Here is a 13,134-nt window from a genome sequence, read left to right on the forward strand (position 1 = left end):
CTCCACTGCTTCTGCTGGTTCGAGTGGTGATTGTTCATTAGTGGAAAAATCGTATTGGTCCGACAATGCTTGAATGTTAACTCTAATACTGTGGACTGTTTGAGAAAAACCATAATGTTGACACACAAATTACACCTTTCCCAAATATTTACTGCGAACATTAAGTCAGTTTGAGTGATCTTTCACAGATTTCACTTTAACGGTCTACTTCAGAGTAGGTTCATCCGGAGTTTACCCTGGCCTTAAAAAAAGATTGAATTGGATTAGTTTCAAAGTACATAAAGTGTATGTTTGAGTGTATTTTCTTGTCTCAAAGTGGGTTGTTCTGCCTTTTTTTATTTCTCCATTAACGAATTATGGAAAATATAGGGAATAAAATCTGAAGGCAGCTGGAGAATTCACATGAGGAGCAAAAGAAGAAAACGTTAACAAGGGCAGCATAAATAAACATGACATATTTGCGAAAAAAGAAGGGAAGCAGCAGGGGGTGGAGGAGAAGAAGAAGAATGAGGGTGCCAATGTGTGTGTGTGTGTGTGTGTGTGTGGGCATGATGGGCTGTGCTGTGTGTGGTACGTGGTGTTCCACTGAGCAAGGTTAGCAGACCACCCAGCCTGAGCGCTGGACATGCACAAGCTGGTCGGTGGCAGCGGTCAAGGTCTTCACACACGCGGTACACATGAAAGCCAAGGGCACCTGGTGTTAACCGTGCCAGGAGAAGCTCTCCTCCTCTTCCTCCTTCTCTCTCTCTCTCTCTCTCTCTCTCTCTCTCTCTCTCTCTCTCTCTCTCTCTCTCTCTCTCTCTCTCTGTCTCTCTCTCTCTCTCTCTCTCTGTCTCTCTGTGCCCAGTGGAGACAGGTACTGCTTTCCCCACCACACTCCCTCTCTTCCACCCATGCTAACATGCTGAGCACTGTGTTGCCAGTCAGTCTTTGCTCTTATTTGTCCCCTCTGCTTACACACTCATCCTTCACATTTCACATCCTTCACTTTATTTCACTCTGTGACGGGGCTTTTGGATGGAGGTCAAGACTAGTTAGGGTACTTTGTGTTATATCTCTCTTTGCATTTGACTTGCACTTCAAAGCTCAAGGCTTGAGTCCCTTCAAATGAAAGCCAGAGGCATCCCCCTCTCACATGGCGAAGAGCTTGCCTCCCCCGACCTTGAGAGGCTTTGGAGAATTCTGGAATGGTCCATACCGTACTTTAGGTCTCCCTCCACCTCCCACCATTCTCCACCCACTTCCTACTCAGACGTGTCAGGTTGAAGCAGACCCATGTTTGATTTACATGGCCTGGAGCACAACAGCAGGATTTAAAGCAAGACAGTAAAACCTCTTTCAAGTGCACTTCCCTGGAGACAGGGTTCTCTGTCACTGGCCTCTACTGATGAAGGGGTGACAGCGCATGGCCCTGCACTCCCCACTGTCTTTCTGTTGCTCTTCACCAATCTCCGCATTTGAAGCATTCTTCTCTCTGCTCCTGGAAGGGCTCTCACACACTCCTAGACTCTATACTGAGTCAGAGTGTGGTGTTGTCAGGAATGAAACCTCTTTGGTTTCTTCCCTTTCCTTTGCCTCTCTTCCTCCAGTGCAGCAGGCTTAGGTTGAGAATCTGTCCAGCGCTGTTCATGCAATTGTGCAGTCCCTCTCCTATTCTCTACCTTGGCCACACTGCCTGTCCACAAGTAAAACAAAAGAGACGGCGACCATCTGTTCCTGTGAATGTCAAACTCGAACCATCAGTACAACCCCCGGGTGCTACCAAGGAAAGTTGGGTTTTAGAACTCATCCAGTTTTGCTCAAGTTGTCCTCGTTCTGCATGTCATTATGGTTCACTTCCCCTCCAGACCCACTTTAACTTCCATCTTCAGTGGCAGTAGCTGGTCATAAAAACCATGGGGTAAGAGAGGGAAGACAAGAGAAGGATGATTAGGGGAAGAGAAGGAGGAGGCTCGCTAATGCAGTCCACTGGCACTCTGTTTTCATTAGAGGCGGCTCTTAAAAAATACCCAGTGCTCATAATACACAACAGCTTTGAGTTAATTAGTGTTCTAAACAAGCTCTCCAGCCTTGGTAGAGCAGCAGTTAAAGGTGAGTGGTAAAACAGCAAGGAGGGATCAGTTTACCCCAGTGTTCACGCTCTGGTTTTACAGAGAGCCAGCTTCTCCGTCAGAGCAGCGCTACTGTTTTGGCTCTGAAGGGACCTGGCGCTCAAGAATATTTTCCTTTTTGGGCCGTTATTGATGATGTAACTGATCACATCAGCAGATTCTGTAAACCAGACTGAGCGAGATCCAAATAAATCCAACAGGGATGTAACCCGATACCCTTCTGAACGTTTTGATTTTATGAGGAGAAAAAAGAAGAGAGAGCGAGGGGAGAGAGAAGAGAGGGAGAATCGGGTCTGAAATTGTCCGTTGTCCAAGCAAGCCACTTTTAAATTGCCTTCTCTCATCTATCCTTTCACATTTTATACGCAGAAGCCATACAGAGCGAACAAGATTGAGTCTTTGTCCTTTGGGATTACAATGTCACTTGTTTTAAGATAGCAGATGTTTAGATTACAGTGTTATGGGCTTATCGGAACTTCAGACCCAAGGTTTTCCCTCTTTTCCCTCCCTCCCTCGCATCCTTCTCTTTATTCGCTTAGTCTAAGCCTCTTGTTAAAAAAATTCATACGGCAACTAATTCCATCCAGCGAGCGGATTACCGCTGTGAGATTCGAGTATACACTGAACCATGCCGCCAGGGATTGAAGGAGCGGCTTTAGGACAATTAAAAACAAATGTCAAAGTCAAATCTTGATCTGGGAGTGAAAATGTGTTACTTATGTAAGACAAGTAAAGCCGGACAAATAAGACCACGTAAAGCCACTCGCTTTCAACCAAGGAGCAAAAATAGACGCTAAAGCAAAGCTTTGTTGTTCTTAGCCATTTGGCTTCAGCATCAGTCAAGACCAGAGGACTGGGATCCAGTGCGGTGTTTACGAAGGCGGTCTCTGTGACAGTTCCACTTCTTTTACTTTATTTCTCCCAATAGCGGTGAAAGCGGGCTTATTTTGGAGCTGAAGCAGAAGTGGACTCTGTCATATGGCTATAGTAATTATAGTGGATTGAACGGATGGATGGCATATGTTACCAACATGAGCAGCAGTCTATGAAATGAGTTAATAAAACAGTGCTGGAAGTCGCAGGCCAAACACTTGTTTCTCGGCAAGGATTTTTCAATATGCAATGAATCACCTTGAAAGTTTTAATTTCTGTTTTTCACTTGGCTGAGTGTGACCTGATGCACAATCTTGGGAAAAATTCCCTTGAAGATATAAAAACTGTTTTTTTTGATGATGTTTGTTGTTGTAAGACTTTTTTAATTGAGTTGTGATTGTGTTTGTTATACACACTAGTCTTCTAGTCTTGCAAATAGCAGTAAAAATAACATTTTGCTGTAAAACCTCGTATCTCGTAAAATGAGCAGCAGAAGGAAAAAACCTACTTTTATTGTTAATGTAAGTGAATAGAACCAGACGTTTTTCCAACTTATTTGGGCCAAGTCATTTTGGGGTTGGTGTGGTGGTTTTTGGATAGCAACGATTTATATATCTGCGATATTCTGTGTCTAGTTTTGATGGAAAGAAAATCACTTCTGAATTATGTCCACATTTGTGTGTTATTTACATTTCATTCGCTGTTGACTGTTGTAGGCAAGAATCATGGACTTTTTTTTTTTTTTTTTTTTTTTTCTTTTAGTATTGTGAGATGGCAGTACAGTTATGTTACGTGAGGGTAGGTTGTGTTATGGAATGCTTGAATCAGTTTGAATAATCAAATTCAATGACATTCAATTATGTGCTCATTTTTTGGCTAAATAAAAATGCCTGTTTTGTTGTTTTTAATGTTTTTATTCCATTACTGCAGAAATAGTTCCTCTAAAAATTTGTCATAAAAAATGATGCAGTATGCTAAAATTAATTCTGAATCACAAAGATTAAATTGAATCAAACTGCAGTGAAATTTCAGGTTTTATGATAAAATAATTTGATAGAAATTGTGCAGTTAGTAATTTACACCTCCAGAAAACATATTAAAAAGTAAAAGTGTGGGGGAAAAAGGCAAAGTGGTTAAAAAATTTGATTGCCCTAATAAGGTTCACAGCCATGTTTGTATGGTGTGTGTTTACTTACTGTATTATAGTTATATATGCCTGCTGCAAGTGCTTGCATGGGTAAAAGTGAATGGGCCTGGTGTCTCCCCCGTCTCTCTGTCTTTGCCCTGGTGTGTGAAGCACAGCAGACGGTAGCTGTTTATCTCAGCTTGGTTAGTCTCAGGTTGATTTAGACTTTAGACTCTTTAGATTCAGCTGCCTGAAGAGAGTCTCTAGCTGGCACAGCACCAGACATTCCTGCACGGTGGGGCTGTTATGGCGCGAGCCGAGGTGACACGCATAGAAGAACACACACAGGTGGAGGCACATACAAACACTGCAGGCACACACGCATACATCCTTGCATCGGGAGAAGAGAACAACTCCACCAAAGTCAGCATGAACTTTATCTGCACGTGCTGAAGAATGAGCTGAAGCCTCGGACGTGTTTGAGAAAAGAATTCCACGATGACACCTAACATTTGCGTCTCATATTACAGCAAACAGGAGGGTTATTAGGTCCCCCTCACACACACACCCCACCCACCTGAGACAGAGGGCTAGTCACTTTCTCAATAAGCCGCACTTGTTATCCGACAAAGCTGGTGTTTGTCCAGCGCGGGGGCCATTGTTTTCCCCCTTCTGCTGCATCCTGTGTTTTAAAAGGCCTGGTGCTTTAACACACACTCTGGCATTGTGCAAGCCTGCTTCTACTTATCTGAGCCATGGGGGCTCCGCTTCCTCTCTGCTCTTCTCCAGCAGAGACCTCCACGTGGCTGGCTTCCGGTGTCCTCCACCCCAGCCCCTTTGACACCCCCCCCACCAACCCCACCCCCCCTTGCAACCCACTCCTTCTCTCCTCTGTGCTTCTAGCAGCAGCGGCTGGATCACACAGCCTCACTGGCATTTGATTTCACATCATCTTCCTGGCCACTGACTGACTGTGATTCTGTGTCATTATTGTGGCTTCTAGCCTATACATTGGTTTGCAACTGTTTCACATTATGGACAGTTTGAGTTTGCTTGTTCTAGAGTTATTACTGTCATTTTTCTATACTGTTCATAAGTACTAAGGGTGCCACGATGCATGGTGACATCATGACATTGCAAAGGAAAACTATGACAGAGTGCATCATGGAAGTGTGATTGAACACTCCTCTTGCCTCCTAGCTCTGGTGTCATTAGTAAGCAGTACAACAGCAGGAATTTAGCCATCATTTCTCTTCATTCCGATTCTGTTGGAGATGTTGTGAACATACTTATTTGACACAAATCGTGTGCTGAGTGTATGGTTACACCTCTAATAATTGTATAACAATTATATATTGTCATTTTGGAACAAAACCTCGTATCTCCAAGATGGTAACTTTACAAGATAGGAACTTTTCTTTAAATTTTCTTATTATTTAATTATCTATTTATTTTCTAATCATATTGAACCTTTTATATTGGTTCATTCAACATGACAATTTAGCATAATTCAAAGGTAAACTGAAGTTTATAAGTGACACAAAAAAGTAAAAAACTTTGAGATAAAAGGCCTGGTGCTTTAACACCCTCTGCACGACAGCACCAATATATTATGTAACTAGTGAAAAAAGGTATCGCATTTACATTAGATATACATTCCGTATTAACAAGAAAACTTTTCGCTGTTGTCGTAACAAAACCTTGTGTCTCCATAATGGTAACTTTACAGGAGAAGGAAAAAACCTACTTTACTTTTAATGTAAGTCAATGGAACCAGACTTCTTTCCAAGTCATTTTCAGTCATTTCAAGTCCATTCATTACAAAATTTACACATACTGTTAAGAGCAACATCCATCCATCCATCCATCCATCCATCCATCCATCCATCCATCCATCCATTATCTTCCACTTGTCCGGGGTTCGGGTTGCGGGGGCAGCATCCTAAGCAATGAGGCCTAATTTCCCCAGCCACTTCCACTAGCTCCCTGGGGGGGATTCCGAGGCGCTCCCAGGCCAGCTTGGCAATATAGTCACGGCAGCGTGTCCTGGGTCTTCCCCGGGGTCTCCTGGGTGGACTTGCCTGTGACACCTCCCGAGGGAGGCATCCAGGAGGCATCCTAACCAGATGCCCGAACCACCTCAGCTGGCTCCTCTCGACGTGGAGAAGCAGCGGCTCTACTCTGAGTCCCTCCCAGATGACCGAACTTCTCGCCCTATCTCTAAGGGAGAGTCCAGACACCCCGCGGAGGAAACTCATTTCAGCCGCTTGTATTCGTGATCTCGTTCTTTTGGTCATTACCCAAGCTCATGACCATAGGTTAGGGTGGAAACGTAGATCGGCCGGTAAATCGAGAGGCTCAGCTCTTTCTTTACCACAACAGACCTGTAAAGAGCCGCTTCACACTCAGCTGCAAACCGATCCAGCGAAAGCTGAAGTTCATGGCCCCAATAGGACCACATCTTCTGCAAACAGCAGCGATGTGACCTTGAGGTCACCAAACCGGACACCCTCCATCCCCTGACTGCGCCTAGAAATTCTATCTATAAAAATTATTAATAGAATTGGTGACAAGAGCAACAGGCATTTTCAAATTATGTCAAAAGCTGGAAAATGACAAAAGTGAGATACAAGGTTGACAACAGCAATTTGTTTTGGTAACAACAAAAAGCAAACAAACCACAAAAAAGTATTTTTTCCCTGCAAAACAAAAACGTATGTACAATAATAACTTTTACTCACAAACACAAATGTTTTATCAGTCCAAAGTTCAGAATCTGCACTTCTGACTTCCGAGAATCCTACTGCTTGTTTCCAAAAGCTACCAGTGAGAAATAATTACCAGTCATTAACATTATGCTATTGTTGCTCACCTCTCACAGGTAATACATGGGTACGGATGACTACTGGTTATGGTCAATAATATTTGTCTCGACAGTTTCTGCATTCCATCTTGGGTTAGGATTACTGCTCGCATAGTTAAAGCAGAAATTGTTGTCAGTGCTCACTTCAAAGTGGAAAAGGTTTCCTCTCATGTGGTTTTAAATGGTGTGGGGGAGCAGCAGGGGGCTTCCAAGGGTTAAATGATAATAGCTGCACACAGGCCCCCAAGATAAAAGATTCATTTTAATTATACAGAGCTAACCACCTCCATAGTGGTGGCAGACAGATTGCAATAAAGAGAACCAAAGCAAACCTGAGAAATAGTGTGTATGTGTCTGTGTGTGTGTCTGTGTGTGTGTGTGTGTGTGTGTGTGTGTGTGTGTGTGTGTGTGTATATAAGTATTGTTAACAGACTGTGGGGCCAGTTGTAGGAGAGGGCCTCCAGGACATGCCTTTGTTCCTGTGAACTGACAGGCATATGTCTCTGTGTTAAAGGGTTCATGAGTGTGTGTGTGTTGTGTGTTTGTGCGAGCTTGATCTCTCTCATATGTGTGCCATTTCCCCCGGCCCACTGGGAGGCTGCCCTCAGAGCAGTGTTTAGCGGCACGAGGGGGACAGGAAGCCAGTGAGAGCAGGGGCCAGGCTAAAGGGTTAATCAGACCCAGCTCTGCACACTTACAGACAACTAGCTGAGAAATACAAAGCCCTCAGTCCAGCCTTCTTGGCCTGGCACTCATACATAATCGATGTGGTGCGTTATAAATTATGGTGAAGTTCACAGCAGCCCTAAAGATCGTTTTCTCACTTTCCTCACATGGTTTCGTATATATGTGTTAATTGAATTACGCTGCTGTGCAGAAGTCAGAGACCACTTTCTATTTATTTAATTTCCAGCCAAATCAGCCATTAAGTTATATATTTTTGAGGAGAAATTTCTGAGGATATGTAGGATAATCCACTTGCATAAGGAAAGGGAACGAAAAGGAAGTTTCCAAAACTGGATATAGAGAGAAAATAAGACTCCTAACACCCATGCAAGACTTGGTAGACCATTAAAGCTGTCACCATCAGATAAGCAGAACTTGACATTTTCATCTTTGAGAGATAAGAGAAAATTGAGCTCCACTTTTGCTTCAGATCTAAAAAAATCTATAGGTTTTTCGGTCTGTCCATCCACTGTGAGAAGCGAACCCAACATTATGGGTTTGTAAGGATGTGTAGTTGTCATGAAGCCAATTAAACAGAGAAAAAAGAAGAATATTTGCAAGATAAACAGAGGTTACTGGTGTTCCTCAGAGCAATGGACTAGCACCCAGACCCACTCGCTGAATGTGTTTGGGAATGAATCATGAAAAGAAAACACAGCCTGTTTCTTAGACTGAGTTTTAGAGTTCGGGGAAAGATATTTCTGCAAATTTATAAAAAATTAAAAAACTGAAAAGTCTCCTGAAAAGAAATAATAAAATGTAATAATGCCACACAGTGGACACACTAAATACAGAAAAATATTATATTTAGTTTTTGAGGCTTCTGTGTAATTTACTGTGCGTTTAAATGTGTATTCTGATGAATAAATTGTATGTATTGGCTGATTTGATTACAAATGAAATAAAAGAAGGTGTCATCTGATGTTTCCGCAGGACTGCAAAACAAAGACAGACAGACAGACAGACAGACAGACAGACAGACAGACAGACAGACAGACAGACAGACAGACAGACAGACAGACAGACAGACAGACAGACAGACAGACAGACAGACAGACAGACAGTTTATATCTACCAGAAGGGCAAAAAGTAGGAATAGTGCAAAACAGTCAGTGCAAATGTGCAATAATAGGCAGAAACTTAACCATATATATATATATATATATATATATATATATATATATATATATATATATATATATATATATATATATATATATATAGAGAGAGAGAGAGAGAGAGAGAGAGAGAGAGAGAGAGAGATAGAGAGATAGAGAGAGAGAGAGAGAGAGAGATAATACTATAAACACACTATATACTTCGTGTTACATACTTGTACTTCAGTGTGTGTTAAATTCTGATCTCAGAAGGTGAAACTGTCCTGTCTGAATATTTTTTTGAATTGAGAACAGTTTCCACCCCAGATTATTAGTAAAAAGAAACAGAAATAAACATTTGTAGATTATAGGTTTCAAAGTTCATTATTCGAAAGGCCATTTTGTCGCTGAAGGCCGTAGTTCACAACCCCAAATGGAGGAATAACAGGAGTCTGTTGAGGTCATTGCGTAATGGTGTACTGCCTCCCTCTTCCAGTGTTACAGCCCAGTGACAGAATTCACAGGGGAAGTTCAATAAAGAGAAGCCCTGTCTGCTTCGGCCCAATAGAACCGCCTAATTAAACACCCAGTCCTTTGTGGCCTTCATACGTGTATCTTTTCCTGAGAGAGAAAAGGATAGTGCTGCTATTCTTCTCCTCTTCTCTTCTCCACTGAGCGTCCTAACAGGCTCTCTTCTTGTGACATATTTCAGGTGAGTGGAGTTTGTGTGAGGTGGCTACCGAAAGCTGTGTGCTCCTTACTTTCGAAATGGCCGGCTCCAGCAGAAAGCACTACGGATCGTTTAGCACCGGAGCTCTCCTCATAGCTGTGTCTTCACTTTACAATCATATCACAGTGCTATTATTCAGCGCTTCCAGATGAAGCTAATTACCACAGCTTTGTCTTTAGCCCCAAGCAATTTGGTTTGCCTTTTTAATTCAGTGAACAACGATTAAATCCAATATTTCATTAAGCTCCCTCAAATTCACCAGGCGCAATATAATGGTGAATTATTTAGCCTGGGTTTTTAGATAAATATAGGGGTGGCTAATTGAACAAAGATAACACTCCTAATTTGCCTCTTGTTAGATGTTTTCTGTTGTCTCTCAGCACCCTTGTGATCTCTTATGCTAAAGTCTCATTCATGCATCTACAATGGTGAAAACAAGCCGCTCTAAAAAAGAATGTGTTGCCAATTAGCATTGTCTGCCAGGCAAATAGAGTGTAATAAGGAAGGAAATGAGCATGTGTGTGTGTGTGTGTGTGTGTGTGTGTGTGTGTGTGGATGTGAGTGCTTTTGCCCTGCTTTTTACAGAATGCTATACACTAGCTTTCTTGCTAGTAGGATTAGGCCCATAACAGTCTAATCAAATGCACTTGGCTTGAGCCCAGTGCGGCTGAGCCTGAGCCACACTCATCCTCCATTTAGAGAGAGACTTTAGCTGATGAAGATCCCAACATGTGAGAGTGGAGATAAAAGAAAGCGGTGACCCGACTCATTAGCCCCCTTTGATTTAATATATTGACACTTGGATACAAATAATTCCATTTAGTGTGCTTGGTTGGAGAGTTGAGCGGGGGGGGGTGGGGTTGGTGCCGAGGGGGTGGGGGGGATCAATTTAATTAGTTATGAAATGTGACTTCTTGTCAGGAAGCAGAATAAATGCTGACGTTAAATAAAGTCATGTGCGGTTCAAACAATAAAGCTTTCGCAGACCCCTATGCTAAAACTTAATGATGCACAAAAACGGGCCTAATAGCTACAACCTCAGCAAAGGGCCGTGATGGTTTTGAAATTAAGCTAAGTGGATGAAGGCGGAACGGTTAATGCCGTCGGTCTGTTCAAACAAATTCTGACGTTAGGAACATAAACAGTGGCCTGTTTTGGTTAGGTTAGCGTCAAGGAGAGTCTAGTAGTGACTCTTGGTTTTTTTTTTTTTTTTTAACCCCTATATGATCACAGGTAACGCATTTTTCCTCAGGTTTTACCTTGGGCACAGCTAAACGGGATGAGTTCAGTTCTTATACACAATTCCACCGTGGACTGGAGAGAAGATGTGTTTCATCACAAATTTTTCTTGCATATGTTGAGGCTACTGCACTCTGCATTATGTGCCCCTACAGGCTACTGTAGGATCACATAGATTTCAGCAGGACCTGACACAAAGACAGGCACAGGCAGCACCGTTGTTCATGGGTAGGTAAAAGCAGGTTGAACGCTAATTTTTTACATACAAGCCCTTGGCACATCCTGGTAATTAATGGCAAAGCATTTTCTGACACCTCGGTGGCTAAGCTGCGCTAATGAAGGTACTCTGCTCGCAGAGCTGAGCCTGTCACATGAACAGTTGCGATGTGCGAAAGTCGCACCCGGGTGTGGCTCAAATTAGTTACCTGAGGGGTTTTCTGATCAAGCTCAGGGAGCCAGTAATGTATGCCAAAAAAAAAAAATCATTAGTGATAATACTAATTAATGAGGCAACATCATTGCCATGGCCTGTGCTCCTTTGCCTCGTTCACAATATAATGCATCAACAGTCGTTCAGTTCATGTTCTTTGCTAGCATCACATGTGTTATTAGTATGAATGACCTCTGTTCAGGGGCTTACATGCGCACACTTTCAACCTTTCAAAGCTAAAATGTAAATGCAGTTTAAATCTGCATTGTGGAAGCTGCTAATGGTTTTGATTGGGCAACTGACATGAGATCTGTGGGGTATTGTAAGTGACCGAAGCCTGTCTGCTGTAGCATAAAGTGGTTGTTTTTCTGGGACAGATCACCCACTAAATCTCATCACAAGGCACCTGTCTGGACCCTGACACTTGCTTGCTTTTTTTTAACCAGCCCTCGCAGACAAGGCTCTCGATTGGGCCACAATGCTTGGGTCTCATTGTGGCCAGCCCATTCTCGTGACTGGGAAAAATCGGTTGGTGGAGAACACATCCTCTAGTGTTGATGTGGACTGAGTTTCCTCTCCCCTCCTGCTTAGGCCAGTGTTTTCCCTGTTAATGTTGAGCAAACTGTTTTGTCTTTGCATTGGCTTTTTAACACGGCCCTTAGCCTCTGCAGTGGGCACACACACACACACACACACACACACACACACACACACACACACATAGATGGTGATGGAGGGGCTGAGGCATTAATAGTCTACTGTGTGCGGCCAGCCAGCAGTTTAGAAAGGGGGCCCGTGTTTTCTTAGGGCTAGGGTGGCAAAGCAAAGCATTCAGCCCCTGTGCCTCGCGGCACAAAAAAAGGGCTGCTTTGTTTTTCGGACGGAGGAGAGTCCAAGCATTCCCCGCGGAACACAATGAATGGGCCGTTTTGTCCTTCGTCCGTTTTTCATAGACACTGAATTGTTGTTGTCTTTTTTTTTTCCCTCTCTCTTTCCCTTCTCTACCCCTTCTCTTTCTCTCACCCCTCTTTTTTTTCATAATTATTCTGGCCCGTCACTGGGTGTGCACATGACATTTGAGCGCGTTTTTGAGTCTCGACTGCGTTCATGTGCCTGCAATAAAGTCCCCAGCACAACAATCTCAGCTTTCTGCCGGACAACAGAGTGGCCTCTGTTGTTCTGCCCTGGCCCCAGCTGCTGGGAGGCAATTGTGAAGACACACTGGCTCAGTCTCTGCCCGGACCACAGGAAGAAGAGGAAACAGTCCTCCCCGCTCTGCGAGCCCCTCTCTGTGCAGCTCCATTATTAGATTAGGAGGGGTGGCCTGACTCCAGTTCTTTCCCCTGCTCCTGCATTAGACGCAGAACATTTCTTCATTAGGGTCCTGAAGGCTCCGAGACCGCCTGGACAATGTTTGGATGGCCAAATTGATGTGTGTTTGCAAATAAAGATCTAAAATGCAGAGGGGAAAGAAAAGAAGAGTGTTTTATCCATTCGCAAATTACTCCTGTAACTCAGCAGAGCAGGAGTAAAGAAGTTGTTGGTAGGATATGTAAATGATTATCAAATTAAAGGAAATGTTATAAACATGTTTATGCATGCTGTTACAGGCAGCATATTTGTACTAAACAGATGCTAGAGGATGTTAAAGCTGGCTCAAATATTCACAAATGTTTATTCCTGCATGAATTACCTTGTAGTACCTTTTTTAAAAACTTTTTTGCTCTAGATGTGCCATAAAACCTTCTTTTCTCTTCCTTTTAATTAATTTAAATGATTTTCACTAAAGGACAGATAGTGATAGTGGTGATATTCAGTTCTTAATTCCTGTCCATATGAAAGCTCTGGACAGTACGTCCTGTTAGTCCCATGTTTTTACTCCATCTGTGGCTGAACGTCAGCTGGTCCATCATCCCCAGGGCCCTGAGTCATGTTTTTC

General features: G+C 43.0%; 1 protein-coding gene across 9 annotated transcripts in view; it reads left to right on the forward strand.

The window, feature by feature from the left end:
• sox6 (SRY-box transcription factor 6) overlaps nucleotides 1-13,134 on the forward strand; it is a 163,086-nt gene that overhangs the window by 100,975 nt on the left and 48,977 nt on the right. The window lies entirely within an intron of this gene.

The sequence above is a fragment of the Pygocentrus nattereri genome, chromosome 15 (assembly GCF_015220715.1).
Source record: "Pygocentrus nattereri isolate fPygNat1 chromosome 15, fPygNat1.pri, whole genome shotgun sequence".
In the NCBI taxonomy this organism is placed as follows: domain Eukaryota; kingdom Metazoa; phylum Chordata; class Actinopteri; order Characiformes; family Serrasalmidae; genus Pygocentrus; species Pygocentrus nattereri.